Source organism: Actinia tenebrosa, unplaced genomic scaffold, assembly GCF_029948245.1.
Source record: "Actinia tenebrosa isolate PJP-AT-01 unplaced genomic scaffold, QUT_ActTen_1.0 PGA_scaffold8__29_contigs__length_14323225, whole genome shotgun sequence".
Lineage (NCBI taxonomy): Eukaryota > Metazoa > Cnidaria > Anthozoa > Actiniaria > Actiniidae > Actinia > Actinia tenebrosa.
Window position 1 is genome coordinate 3,933,395 of NW_028292585.1, and position 15,704 is coordinate 3,949,098.

The following is a 15,704-nucleotide window of genomic DNA, read 5'->3' on the forward strand; positions in this document are numbered from 1 at the left end:
CAGGGTATATAATCCCACGAACCGAAGCAGAAGGAAAGAAGGAAGCTGGAGATTCTCATCCCCAGTTCCCAGCCACTCAGCTAGGAACGCCTGGGACCATGACCCCTATTTTAGCGACCAAATACGACGAAAAAGAACGGCCTGCATGTTTAGATTTGGGTTCAGCCCGAGTAAAAAGAAAATTCAAGATATGAATTTTATCTTTTCGTGTTGAAAAATATTTCACCACTCGAAGATAAACTTCATACCTTCGCGCCACTTCGTGAATATCCTCTATATATTTTAATATAATGCCCTTAATGAAACTTTTCAATCAGCCTATAAGAAATTTCATAGCGTTGAAACAGCTCTTCTCAGAGTTCACAATGATATTTTAAAATCATGTTTTTTCAGAATATTTATGTATTTTTATATCTTATAACATTAAGATAGCGTTAAATGTTGGTAAGCGCTGTTGAACTAAAGGAATTAGCGTTATATAAAATATAATTTTTATTATTATTATTATTATTATTATTATTATTATTATTATTATTATTATTATTATTAAGAAGATATAACTAGCTAAAAACTAGTGTGAGCTGCGTCGGTGTTTCTAATCAAACAGTAATGATAAAAAGGTAAATTATACACCGTAGTTTTTTATAAAGAGAACTTAAACATACTTGTAAAAAAAAGTTTGGAGCTTTATTTGCTTACTTTTCTGACGTTAATAGTTTGACGAAGCAAAAGAAAAAAATAGAAGTCAGTCGGTTCAAAAAATCTAGTCGCTTTATGAAGCATAAATAATGAAAATGATATGATGAACTTGAAATTAGTAAATGCCATTGAGCTAGAGCTAATTTTATATGACAATGCCGGTTAATTGAATTGAGGCGCTATATAGGAGTTATCTCTATGGGTTCTCAATCTTTCTCCCTCCCAGACTAGACATGCAATTCTTGGCGAACAAACGGGATTCATTTCGTAAGTAGGGCCCCGGGATAGTCGTGTGGGAGGAAGCTACTTCAAAGAGACTGTGGGATTCCAAGGAGTTTGAAAAAGAAATCCCATGCAAAGACTACACTGAACAAAACCAACTTGCTTCGCGTTCGTAATAATTGATGAAGTGGCGACAGTAGACTGGCAGTAGTGAAAATTGAATGAGAAAATCAAAAATATAGGAAGAGAAGAGAAACATTGAAAACAATAGATAAGTATAAACGAGTAAATGTGTAACACTAGATGGATGGACGAGAAAAAAGAAAAGAATAGGAGAAAAATGACAAAGTGAGAGAGAGAGAGAGAGTTTTATATATATGTAGAAAGAAGCGAGTAAAAGAAGGAAGGAATAAAAGAAGCAAGAACAGATAGGCAAATAGAGCAAGGCCCCCTTGTCGGCCCATCTATAAAACTGTGACAGCAAATGCTTTTCACGAGCACGTTAATATATCTATAATAATATGCTTTAGCAGTAAGTTTAGCCCTTGTTTACTCGAAACGCTTTTGTAACGTTTATTTGAAGCACAGATTAACAAGACTGAATATGCCCCCTGCTTGAGCAAGGGAAAAGAATTTGATAAAAAAAAGATTATTGCGACTTCATGACTATATGAACAAGCTTTTCAAGCTAATATAACTTATATTTCAATGTACACGTCTTGAACTCCTTCGAAGTATATTCAGACAACTGATCAATAATTAATAACTCTTTATGAAATAATTCAAATCATAGGTTATTGAGGTACATTGAATAAACAATATGAAGAAATTTCAGTCAAAATGACATTAAATTTTCGCGAGGTCTAATACTTAATTAAACCTATTCAAACGTGAATGAAAACCGCGTAGCTTTATTTCAACGTTCCTTTGAACAAAATCAAAAATTCAAAGAAAGGAAATGCACACTCTTGTTAAGAAGGCTTTTGAAGATGAATAAGAAGCAATAAAATATGATAATATTAACGAAAGGGAAAGTTTATAAGCATTGATTTCAAGCTCCAGTAGTTAGTAAGTAAGAAAGAACCGACGAGAAAAGAAAAACGGTGATCAGTGATCTTTCTTGGTGACTTTTAATCATGGCTAACAAAAGTGCGGTTTTTCTCGTTTTCTTTTTTCTACTTTCTTTGGCCATAATCCACGAGAGTGAGGGATTGTTATATGGATTTTCATACCACGGAGTGCCAAAACAAAAGCAGAAGACTGGCGGTGATGAGCCTTATAGAAGAGCGAAAGAAGCAAAGTTCTTTGGAAAAACAAGGTTTCTTCGTGTATGTATGAATTCATTCTTAAACATAAAAATTAGAAGGAAAAAATCAATTTGTTTTTATTACTTGATTTACATGAAGGCCGTTTACAGAAAAATCATTTCAACGTGACGGAATTCGCCGGAAATCTTTCCTGGCCTTATATTTTCGTTCCTCGCCTAGTTTTTTATTTTTCTTATTATATTTGATACATCATATAACAAAGTAAAAAAAGACGCATCTCAAACGTTTTCTTTCAAAAAGTTTTTGAAAAATTAAACTTTTTCCCGCCAAACGTTTTTAACGGTGCTTAAGTGTCCTCCTTATTCACTTAAATTAAAAGTATAGCATTGAAATTGTGCGTCCTTAAAAATACTTCTAATAACTTCGTACAAGAGAATATTACTTAATATTCTCTTGCTTCGTAAAATACTCAGGTAAGATTTGAATTTTATAGAAGAAAGATGTTTTTGAAATTATAACCAGTTTTTAAGAACAAAATCCTCATGAATAATAATAGAAAATATAGTAATAGTGATTGGTGATAATTTATTTATCCGTCGTTCTGCTAGACGTTATGATTTCCTAAACGACTGCTCTCGTAAACAGAGAAAATTTTAATTTTACAGTGCGACTACACTAACCAAGTCCACCCAGACAAATTTTCATACAAATTAGCCAATCACGATTGAGTATTTAAACAATAGAATCTGTTAAAAAATAAGCAGATATTTTCTTTAAGAAGATATTCGTATCAAGAGATTGCTCTGTAAAACGTGTCGTTTCTGCTCAGCCATTTTCTACGTCCATATATGGAAACTACTTACCATATTTGGAGTTTGACGAATGTTTGTATCCCCAAAAAGACCATTATTCTTACTTTATACGAGTGTGTGTATCAAAAGTGAACTAAAAAACCATTCAAAATCGAGAATACACCAATTCCTCTTTTTTTCGGATCAACTCATGTTATTCGGCATGAAAAATGTGATTTGTGAATTTGATTTAAAGTTTGTTCGGGTAGCCTTGCTTAATGTACTCGCACTGTTCAGCTTAGCGAATGTGTTTTTGATATAGGATACTGACTGATTTGCCTTAAATTTCTTCCATAGGACCAACAGCAAGAAGACCTGACCGACAGGAGACTAAATTACAGGGACTGAAGCATTTGAATCCAGAACCATTCTCAACCAGCACGCATAATATTTTCGCTTCAAATCTATCGTAAAGAATGTATTACTAATAGAAATAACGATTATTGATAATAATAAATACCATTAGTTTATTGAGGAATATTTCTGTAATTATTTAAAATTTTCCGTTTAAAAGTAATGAGAGGAACAGTCTTCTAGTCTTAACCGCATAATAAAACCCCAAAAATTTCGTATAAACCCCACAATTTCCTAAGCTATTAAACAGTTAACATTAGGGAAGATGCGGTTTTTATTGAGGAGGGGGGGGGGGGGGGGTGAGGGAGGGTCTATTTTCCCCCTCCCTCTTATCCCTTGGCTCCTGTGTGTGTGTCTTGTAGGTAGACCCAGTCCCCCTAGAGCAACAAACTTTGGAGATAGAGAATTTTAACACAATTTTTGGATTTAAGGGGGTAGGGCCACGTGACCTAATAGAGCTGCATTGTTAAATGGTCCCTCTTTTCCCTCCTAACTCAATCTGGTCGAGTTTTTGCCTGACTTGGTCGCGCGGGGGGTGAGGACGTGTGGGACAGCACGTGGGAAGAGGGAATGCGGCTGAGTAGGGAAAAGAGGGATTGTTACAGCTATTTTCATAAACATGCGACCTCGGTGCTCAGAGTTGCACGCTGAAATTTGGTTTTCCGCTGCCGTCAATCAAACCTAATCAGTCGGCATCTTTCATATTTTTGACTGACGGCAGCGAAAAACACAAATTCAGCTTGCAACTCAAGAGCACCGAGGTCGCATGTTTATAGCTGTAACAAACTAGACTGGCAAATCGTCTATTTGGTGCTTTTCAGTTGCTTGGGGGGGTGGTGAAGGTGAGATTTGAAGGGGGGGGTCACTAAAAAGATCAGGTTCAAGATGGGAGGGGGGGGGGGGAGCAGACAAAAAAAAACAAAACTAAATAGTACAATTAATTAATTTTTTATCTTTATTTATTAAAGATAAATAGTCATTTAGGTAAGATTAATTTATAAGTTTATACGTTGTGACAATATGATTTATATATTTTTTCTATCAATATTCATTAGTATTATTTATTTATTTACTTATTTTCTCTATTTTTTTATTCATTTATTTTTTATTTTAGCTTATTACCACGCATAAGGTCGTCATACAGTGGAATTTACGTGTTGTAAAACATTGAATTATTAATAGCAAGTGTTCCTTTCAGTCGAACCATTTTGGGGCTGTTTTAGTGGACTGACATATTTCCAGGATGGCGCCTATTTCTTCCCCTAGACCAGCCCACAGTTGACTCAATGTCAGCTTTTTCCCAGCATCTCGGAATAATAATATTCTGAATAGGAACTGCATATCAGATCTTGTCGTAAGTGTGAGATTTCTTGTTTCTAGAATCGTCATGTTTGTTTAAATGTGAAGTACGAGATCGGTAAAGAGAACAAGATGAGACAACGGTGCCTCTAAGACCAAATTAAGGGATTTCTGAAGCCATAATAAAGGCGAATTAGCAAGATAACGTCAGTGTTGTCGTGTTATCTCCTGTGTACACAGTATCCCCAATCCGCAACGTGAGACAACTCAAATGAATCCAAAAAGAAATTACATTATATATTTTATCGTAATTTGTCTAACGGTTAATCAATACAGGAGATGAACGTTCAAAATGGTGAGCCAGACTATATTGGCCCTTCCGAGGTATAGCAGAAAACTGGTAACGAGTTGGACCCGCAGTGAATCATGGGGTTGTTGAAGGCGACGCCATTTTTACTCGGGCTTTTCCGAAGGAAACGGCCGAGTTATAAATCTGGCTTCGTTATTTGCGTTCAGTCACAAATCGCCGACGCGTTCACAGCCCATGCGTTGATTCTATGTAGTGCGCATGCGTGGTAGTATGCGCCGTAAAAGCACATGGTGGACGAGTAATGGCGGATTGTCTCATTGTCTCGTTGCTGACTGCGAATACTATGGAGTCTATGGAGTTTCACGGTTAAAGAGAAAGCCCGAGTTCACGCAGTCATGCATCTAGTTCTTTTTTGTTTTACGGCTTTTAGTTTTTGAATCAAGGCAGTTGAAAAGTTACTTTGGAGTTTTCGGTCTGTTTCATGTTTAGAGAACTTGCTAAGCTTTCTGTTAAATTTAAAATAGAGGCGAGTGTGTCAATATTATTTAAAAATAACCTAAAAAAGCTTAGTTACTCAGGATTAGCTGGATACCCGGATACCCGTGCTTTTCAGATTGTAGCATTAATAAAATCTTAAGACCTTTCTGATTGGTTGGTTGGTAATTTTTAACAACACACAATACAAAAGGTGCTGTGATTGGCTGAATCGATATTGCTATCAGAGTTTGTGACGTATCAAATCTAACAGGCCTTCTAATTGGCTGGTGAATAATAAAATTTGGGCCATTTTTAGTTTTTCTTAGTTTTTTTTGCTTTAGTCTGTTGAAAAACCTGTTTTTTTCAATTATTTGTTCTGTTTCTTAGAATCAAAATACATTACGAAACAATGATACGCAATTAAAAGCAGGAAAAGCTTTCGAGGCTCACAAATTTGTTTGTAAAATACGAGGACATTTTACTTAACACTAGCGGGAGGGAAAAAACGCTAAAAATCGGATTTAGAGCAAATTTCTTAGGCTTTTCCGTATGCCGGATACTTGGTATTTTCTAGAGTTTCAGTATACTATTATCTATGTATACATATTTATTTCAATGTATTTCTGTTTAAAGATCTGATAGCCAGTGATAAAACATTTTCAAGGCAACGAAAATTTCTACAGTTGTTTGATGGCGAATTTACGGCGACTTTTAAGCAATTGTAGTGATATATTGAAACAAAACTACACTGAGCTTTAGAGGTTATGTTTCGCTTCTTTTACGCCGGAGCGAGGGAAAATAACCTTGAACAATCCCTTCAGAAGTTGAAACAAATCTAATTTGCCTTTGGTAGAAGAGGAAAAACCTGGACTAAGAGCCTTCCAAGGGAGTACCATAGCACTGTCTTTGTCTGGACAGAGTCGCTAAAACATCTTTACTTTTCCGTAAAATCAAGAGCTATTTAAGATTAAAATCTTCGAAGGATATTCTAATTGCTTAAATATAATTTTCCCGATATATTATTTCCCGTATGACTTGTTATTTTAGTGATAGTCAGTCTTTACTTTTCTGTAAAATAATGTAAGTACTATTTACGATTCAAATCTTCAAAGGATATTCTAATTGCTTCTGATACATTTTTCGGTAATAAGTTCCTGTTCTAGACGAATACAATGCATATATCGTATACTTAGTGTATTGTTTTATATTGTATGTATTGTCTTGACTTCTATTGTCGTTCTATAATTGTTTCTATAACATGAACGTACTACCCATTTTTCCAGATATTTTATTTCCTATGACTTGCTAGCGCTATTTTAGTGTAGATCAGTTTAACATAGTACAAAATACCACGAGTCCGAGTTTGACAGAACTAAAGAGTTGAGCGTAAAAGAAAACCCTGCATCAAAACGCTAAAAGCTTCTTTTGCCAAACACTTTTCTTTTTTGATAAGCTATTCAACTGCTACCATTAGTCACCAATAATTGCTTGTGAAAAACCTTTTTTAACGTCGAGTATTTAAAATACATTTTCGAGAGAGCATTTTATATTTATCTGTCTACTCCATAAACAGACCAATGCGATGGGTTAAGCTGATTCGTAGCTAAAAGGGCGGATGGTGATTGCGTTCATATTGAAATTAAAGTTTATTTGACAGCTGACTGGTAAGGCTTGAGACGCCACATTAACTTGATGCTCTTTCAAGCAGGATTTTAAAGTGTTACGGGCCAATTGAGCGTAAACATGGGCCTTTACATTGTGTAACAGCTCTCGACTGAGTAAAGCAAAATGTCACTTCGCTTTATTTTTCTTTTTTCTTTCTTCGAAGTTCTTCCTATTCTTTTCATTCGTTTTTAATGTCTTTCTTTCCGTCAGTCTTTCTTTTTCACTTTTTAGGTACTGTTTTGTTATCTTATTCATTCATTCATCCATCCATCCATCCACCCACCCACCCATCCATCCATCCATCCATCCATCCATCCATTTTTTCACTCTACCTTTTCCTTCATTTTATATTCTTTTCTTTTTATCTCTCTCCATTTCCTTAGCCTTCCTGTCCAACGCCTCCTGGTTCGACTAATCTGATCAGTTCATTCCACGGCTTTAATTTAACCAGCCTACCAGCCGTTAAACCATTAGATAATCCCCAGTTTCCGATCCAATCTACCCTTGAACCGCTCAAAATAGACAACATTTAGAAGACTAGATTGTGTAATTCCATTTATACCTCCCCCAGTCTGTCTTTTCCTCTTTTAATCCACAACATTCAGTCTCGGTAACCTAAATCACTGTCAACTCGTGAAACAGGACAATCAAAACATACGTACATAAAATACAATATACGTTTGCACCGAAAAAACGCGCCAATCGAAATCTCCAGATGGTTGGATTGAATGAGTCAATGACAAGTATTTTGAGATAAAAGCTATCGGGTTTTTTCACGCATTTTTACGCACAATTAGCTAATGGTTTTTACTTTTTGTGCTCTGAGCGGCTTTTTACAGTCGCTTAGGTCTTTTCATCCCAAAGCGCCCCAAAGCGCTTTAGACAAACAAGATCAAACATGACAAAACATGGACAGTGCAGCGATATCGTCGAGCACGGTGACTTTTTGATCTGGACGAATTGGTAACAGTAAAAAGAAATAAAGGAAAAGAAAAGAGAAGAAAAAAGAGAAAGAAAAAGGAATAAGACGAAAAGGAAGAAAAAGAAAAATAGAAGAATCAGAGAAAGAAAATGGAAGGAAACTGAAAGAGGAAAAAGGAAAAATTAAATGCAAAGAGAAGAAAAGGACAAACACAAAAGAGAGAAATAAAAAGTAAAAAAAAAAAAAACACAAAATAAGAGAAAAAAGAAGTAGAAAAAAAGAAAAAGTGAAAGGAAAGGGGAAAAAGAAAAGAAGAAAAAAAGGAAAAGAAAGAAAAGAAAAAGCTAGTAAAATAGGTTATGGTATATGTCTATCGTTTTCTAGGGAGGATGATGTGAAAGAGATACACGATGTACTGAATTTACCGTCCCACCTATATATAACTCTACACGCACTCCACTAAACTATCAACTCTATCCAAAGTACAAACTACAATGAGTTGTTTATATGGCTTCATAACTAGTACATCACTTAAAGAGCGTGAAAACCTCGTTAGATCCAACTATCTCGTAATATGCAGGAATGCACGAATTGCGTTAGAAAACCGACATTAGAACAACAATCCCAAGAATTTTTCCGGGACAAATTTTCTTGATGTAAAACAATTCACAAACGTAAATTCTAAGCTAGTTTCATCAAAACTCTTAGGAGGTTAAAAGTGGTATAAGCGGTGAAAACTAACCAAATGAAAAAAAAAAAATAAAAAATTAACGGCTTTCCATTGAGTAGTTGAATTACAAGATGTTTGTTGATGATATAGCACTTGGTTAACTAAACGTTCACATCTAATATGTATATAAAATTCAAATACTGAAATACTTCTTGATATTATTCAGTTTTCTTTATAGCCATTATGATTGCTACTTTGAAAGACTGAAATTCTTAAGAGTTTTAACGAAAATACCTGAGAAGTTTTAAACGTTCGAGGAGAACTTATGTATCAAAGCTTAAAAAAATTTACATCTTAAATATTTTCGACGAATATATCAAATAATTGTTTATTTCGGTTCTTCGTTTTATTTCATTAAAAGAAAACAGTTTTCGGTGATGTCGCTTGAGCACGGAAACATTTCACTCGAAGTTGAGCAATCGTGTTTGAATTTAGTAGGAAATGAGAAATGCGCCGCGTTCAGTCTCACGTGCAACGCAATAATTCATAAAATGATGTGTTAATCTTAGACGAGTTGAGGACATTAACTAAAGGATTTTCAAAAGTCTTCTTCTCGAGGACTACAGTACTTAAAACAAGGGGAAAAAGAAGAGAAATCGCCTTAACGGCTGCTTTGTTTTTGCGTGGACTTTGGCTTAAAAAGATAGGCGGATTCTACGATAGTATTAAGTTGAACTGAACAAATTTAAGAGGTAAAAATGAATGGAAAGAAAGAGAGAGAAACAACAGGCGTAATTTTTTAAAAATAGCTTAGAATTTTCTCCCTCCCCCACGCACTGTAGAACTGCTTGTTCTCAGTTCAAACAGAGACGATTATCTAGAAACAAATGTTTGGAAAATTCAAATTCCCCCCCCCCCCCCCCATCCTTGAGAATGTCATTGATGTTGCATACAAGAGTTGGGAGTTTCTTCGTGTTGTAAGCAAGTGTAGGAAAAGAACCAAGACTCTTGGTTTTTGTGGTTTGTGCTCTGTGAAGTTTTTTGCTGTCGGCTTTGTTTCAGACATGGTAGCCGGTAAACGATGACGTAGAGGATATTGGTGCTCAAACTGATTGAAGTGGTTAGAAATTATGGATGAACTGTTAGTTGTTTGGCTTGAAGTACCTTGGGTCTTTTGGTCTAGAGTTCGACGCTGTGTTTAAGAGTCATTAGAAACAAAGGATGAGAAAGTTCAGAAAACGAGGAAAAATAGAACAAAGGAAAAGCGCTGCCCGTTAAGTGGGGCAAAGCGAAAGACCACGTGAAAAATCACGAGTAAAATGAGAATAAATAGTTAAGAATGTAAAAAAAATAAAAAAAATTGAAATTTAGTGAAATGATAAACGATACCTTTGACAAAAAATGGGGATAAGAAGTCGGAATAAGAAAAAAATTTCAAACAACAAAATCTTTTAAAAAATATATATATATATATATATATATCGATGGGGAAAACAATTAAGGTTTAGTGGAGGAAAAAAAGATAGCGAGAAAAAAAAAGGATGATTGGATTCAAGTTAAAAACCTAATGTAACAGAAGAGCCGAGAACTCACCACGACATGAGTTCGGCGTCCGTTATCATCACATATATGATATATTATCGTTCAACAAACCATGCGTTTACTTCCTAGCTATCAGATAGTACGATTCCCATTTAGTAACAAGATCACTTGTTAAATAATGACACACGCGGATCTCCAATATCCCAGTAAACGGTTAGACTATACGGAATATGAATATGCAGCTGACATCGCACGTGGACAGGAAAGAGCCACTATTATCGTCTGCCGGTAGCTACCAATGAAAACATTCCAATCGTTAACGAACATCAATAAAAGGGGAAGAACCCGCGAAAAGATCTCAGAGATCCTCGGGGTCAATCCGTGACGAATTCTGTGCGATAGAAGAAGATATACCAAAAGATATTTCAATCCCAAGAGACGCAGAACTGGCTAAAATGAACTCCTTAAAATGCTTGGTAATTGTAGTTGTTTTTAGTTGTATTGTTATCCACAGTGTGCAAGGATTCACCAATGCTTATGGACATTCTATTCGAATCGATAAGACAACCAAACCAGGAAAGAGAGCACTGACAACTAAGCAGACCTATATTTCACAGTTTGAAGAAGATAATGAGGTAGGGCTGTATAGAAAGCTGTACAGGAAACTCTTAATTTTCGTGTCTTTTCTTTCTCGCTATTTCGTTCCCTATATCTACTAAAAAATACGCAAAAAGTCTATCTCTTTTCCTCTTTCTTTTTCCTTTCCATTCTTTCTAATAATTTTTCTTCTTTCTTTCATTTCTTCCTCTCTTTTTTTAATTTTCTTACTTTCTTTAATTTCTTTCTTTCATGTTTTATTTCGTTTTCGTTTTCTTCCTTTCTTTCGGTCTATTTCTTTCTTCCTTTCCTTTTTTTTATTCTTTTCTTTTGTCCATTCCTTTTGTCATACTTTTCATTTTAAAAAAGGATACAATTAAAATCATAATTACTGAAAAAAAAGGGCGTTGAATAAATCATAAATCATTATCATTGTTATTAAAAGCGAACGATTTCTAAATGACCAAAAAAAGTTGAAAAAAAAAAAGAAAAAAAAGATGAAAACACCCTATTTGAAAAGCCATCTCGGTGTCTCGCGATTCTACCTTAACCATGTTAACACCGTAACTTCTATTTAAAGAAACATGATTACCATGATCACGAAGAAGAAGAAAAAAAGAATTATGCTGACACACAAAACGTCAGACAAAAATTGTCCCAATTTGGATGTCAATGATGTCAAACTATATCTACGAACTATTCATTAGCCTTTAAGAGATAAAAAACGTCTTTTTAGCTATTCCGTTAAATTTGACTGATCTTTAGTTTTTGTGTGAAAAAGTTCTTCAAAAAAACGAAGAATGGAGAATATTCTGAACTGGAGTGATTTTGCAAAAGTCTAGCCAAATATTTGATAATCATTATTATAAAATAACTCAAAAATAATAGTTGTGTTTTATTGATCTTCTAACCCAAGTAAGTTGATTAAGTTACCGCAAAGTCATAGCTTTACGGCTAAATAGCTCGGGATCTCTCGTGATTCAACTGGCTATGATTAAACAAAAGCCTGCCTTTAATGAGTTAAAAGCCGAGGGAAGTTTTCTAGTTCCGTAATTTGTCTCTACAGCCGAATGAATGACAGCGAGTACACACACCTAATAACTACCTAGTTTAATTGGCTTTTTTTACGTCTTTAAGGCGCCTCCGAAGAAAGGCGAAAATTTGTAAATGACTTGGGTTTCCATTGACCGAATGACATTAAAACGGATCAGTTCAAAATATTTCAATAAAGCATTTTTCACAAAATTGGCTGCTCAAAAACTAGTAAGCTATGTCGAATCTTGACACAAACAAAAAGAAGCTTTTTGAAACTTGTCTGGCGAAGAAATGATTAAACTAAAGCCTGTCTAAAATTAGTAATACTCTGGGTCTTAAAAGAAAAGATAAGAAGTTGTTTTAGAAATTTCTGGATATGAGTTCTCGAGGATTGATCCTTCAAACGCCAACCATAACGAAAGATGTAATCAATAAGCCAAAGTGACAAAAGTGTCTTTTTTTCTCTAAAAAGAAGCGTTTTACCGGTGTGAAAATTGAAGGCGGAACGCGGAAAGGCAATGAATAGGCAACTAATGAATAGGCAACTTAACACGAACATTTAAAGCTTCTAATGTATATAGATGAATTCGAATTCGTTAGTACGCAAGCAGTTACAGTAGCTTTCGTTTTCAGAAAGTTGAATACCATATTTTTTGCTTGCGCTCCTCTTCCCAATAGTTCTTGATTTTATAAATACTTACAGGCCATATAATTTCGCTCAAGTTTTTAAATCGGCGCAGTCCTTAATTCAACGAGGTTTGTTCCATTCCTTATGCTGAATTCAAGGTCATTTTTCTTTGTATTGCTCGGACATTTAGAGCTGAAATCCTAATTTTCTTTACAAATCCGTATAAAAAATAAATCAATTTTGCTCCGAGCCCCAAAATTTTAGCGCTGCTTTACCCCGTCTAGGAGGTACTATTTTCGTTTAAAATTAGGCAAAAATAATTGACAGAATTAAGCAGTTATTTGTCGATCAAATTTCGTCCGTCTATCTTAAAGGGTCTTTGAAATACGATCGTAGTTCGTTTATATAGAATAAAGTCCGTCAAGCCTAAGGGGACGGCAGCTCGTTGACGTTAAAACACAATCAAATTGCTAAGCCTTTATTTCGGACTTATCGTAATTTTGATAACTACTTTAACCGTTTTAATACAAAAAGCTGTATTCTTACGATTTTTAATTCTCAAAAAAATAAAGGATACAATAAACTGATAGTTACTTGTCGATAGTTGAGAAGTAAATAAGACGAGTTTTTTTGTAATGACTTGTGTTACAAAACGATCTGGCGGAGCTTCAAAGACGATTAATGACCTTTTTTTTAATGGATGGAAAACAAGAAACAAAGAAAGGAAAAAAATTCTAAGAGTACTTAGAAAAGCGTCTGCAACATTCAAAACTGAAAGAAATCCCCTTTACTTACCCCTCCCCCCAAAATAAGTTGCTTTATAAAAACGAACGCTCGAGTAATTTCCCAGTGTTCTATTTATGGACGTTTTTCAGTGTTTTTCTATTAAATCCTAAAAATATTTTTCTTAATAAGATAGATATGAGATTTTGATCAAAACCCCACGCTGGGGACCCTAGTAAGGATCAATCTGTCCCAACGCGTCGCTCGGTTATCAAGATATCGTACAGAATAGAGCGGAAAAGGAAAAACGTTTCAAACAATTAGAAAAATCAATAAAACGATCCCGACTTACATCCTTAAGAATACGACGTTTTCCGGAGGTCTTGAAGGTTCATTTCCTTACACAAAGATATATCCTTCGGTTCGGTATAAGATAGCGAGGATCGATAAATATTAATCGTAATGTAGATAATTCAAGAGGGCGGGTTTGCAGTTAACGTTCTCACAAAATACAGTAAACTACTTTTTCCTTCCCACATAATAGTATTAACAAAAGATCATAAACACATCCAGGTTTTTTTTAAACATGATTTTGCTTGAAGTATTTCCACGTCGCGAAAGTTGGCATTGTTTCCTTGGCGTTTCAGTCTTTTGTAATCACGTTTATTGTCGCAAAAAGTATAAAAGCAAAAGCCATATAATCAAACGAATAATACGCCAAAGGATGTTTTTTAAGATGGAAATCCTACTTTCTGATTTAAAGATTTCAATTAAAATGAAAACTAGATCTATTAAATGAAATTCGCTTCAGTTATTTAGCATTTTTTGTGTTGTTCAATGATTTTTTCCTGATTTAAATGTATCAGTTAAAATGAAAAATTTCCCTTAAGAAATCGCTAAAATCTTAGAAGAACGAGGCTTAATTCTTGGAATTATCTATTTAATGAAATTCGCTTCAGTTATTTAGGATTTTTTATTGTGTTGTTCAATGTTTTTTTCCTGATTTAAATGTTAAAATCAGTTAACATGAAAAGTCTCCCTTAAGAAATCGCTAAAATCTTACAAGAACAAGGCGTAATTCTTGGAATTATCTATTAAATGAAATTCGCTTCAGTTATTTAGGATTTATTATTGTGTTGTTCAATGGTTTTTTCCTGATTTAAATGTTTAAATCAGTTAAAATGAAAAGTCTCCCTTAACTGATAAATCGCCGGCAAAAATCTTACAAGAACGAGGCGTAATTCTTGGAATTATCTATTTAATGAAATTCGATAATAGTTCCGATAGGATTTTTTTTGTTCAATGATGTTTAAAACAATCTGTTAATAGCTTGCCGAAAAAGTCTTCTCAAGAAGAGATAAGTATCTTTGAAATAATCTTCGCTTTAAGTTCTTTATATTTCTATAAAACTGTTCACTTTGATTATACCAAGCTACAGGTGTTTCTATAATTGAATATCGCGGTGTTTTTTCTTACTTCACACCTGTAGTACAAAATCTTCCTGATAAAGCCTGAACATTTAGCTGTAACACTCTAAAAGAACCTATATTTTTTGATTTACAGACTTTCGCCACACTTTCTTGATCAAATGGTTTAAAGCATAGTACATTCGGAACTTTGCGGACGGCTTTGCGTGCGAATTTGAGTTATCGCCAAGGCAACCAGCAATTAAGTTTATTTATTATTTGAAAGACTGACAACCCTATCGCTCAACATTCTTTATTTTTAGAACGAATTGACCTCTGTGCTATTTCGAGGACATGAAATGAGACTTAAAGTCACTTCCAGGACTATTTTTTAACCCGCTGTAGTTCATTTATCGCGAGTATTACTCAAGAACATTTGACAAAAGTAAACTCATTCTTCTCCGTTTACAAGAAGTTGGACTGAACTTACTGCAAACTCTTTCCTTTTTAGTATTCTTTAGGTAGAGAATAACACAAGACTTATCCATAGCTCTAGGGCACCCTACGTTCATGTGAATAAGAGTTCAGACGTATTTCAGATCTTTCTGACGAAATTCCTATTTTTCTTTTCACAGGAAAATGATAACGATTTCTGCACGAAAGCACTGAATTTCTGCCACAGAAGAGAAGAACTCCGAAAGAGAAGACAACAACGATTTTAACAGACTACCTTTAAAAATAAAATGCAAATGTTTTAATAAAGAAAATAAGATATTTTAGCTAGATATTCGAAAAAAAATCATTGAATGGATAAAAGTTTGCTTGAATAACAAAAATGTAATGTTAGGATTTTCGTTATAACCGTACCGACACCAGAGAGAGTATTTTTGAATAACTAGACTAAACAACTACAATTAGAAACTTCTTATTCTTTCTTGCTTGTAATGAAGGCTTGTATAAATGCAATAACTTGAAATAAAAGTGAGAACTTCTACTTTTTCTTTTCATTATTATCAAAATTTTTATCTTTATTTCA

The 15,704-nt window shown here is 34.4% G+C and overlaps 2 long non-coding RNA genes across 2 annotated transcripts; both read left to right on the plus strand.

Annotated features, from left to right (window-relative positions):
• The first annotated feature begins 1,977 nt into the window (after window positions 1-1,977).
• On the plus strand, window positions 1,978-3,514 carry LOC116300681 (uncharacterized). Its single transcript, XR_004197648.2, has 2 exons — window positions 1,978-2,249; window positions 3,338-3,514. It is a non-coding gene; the product is annotated as an uncharacterized LOC116300681 (long non-coding RNA).
• A 7,092-nt stretch (window positions 3,515-10,606) lies between these two features.
• On the plus strand, window positions 10,607-15,662 carry LOC148904995 (uncharacterized). Its single transcript, XR_016118711.1, has 2 exons — window positions 10,607-10,914; window positions 15,304-15,662. It is a non-coding gene; the product is annotated as an uncharacterized LOC148904995 (long non-coding RNA).
• The last annotated feature ends 42 nt before the right edge of the window (window positions 15,663-15,704 follow it).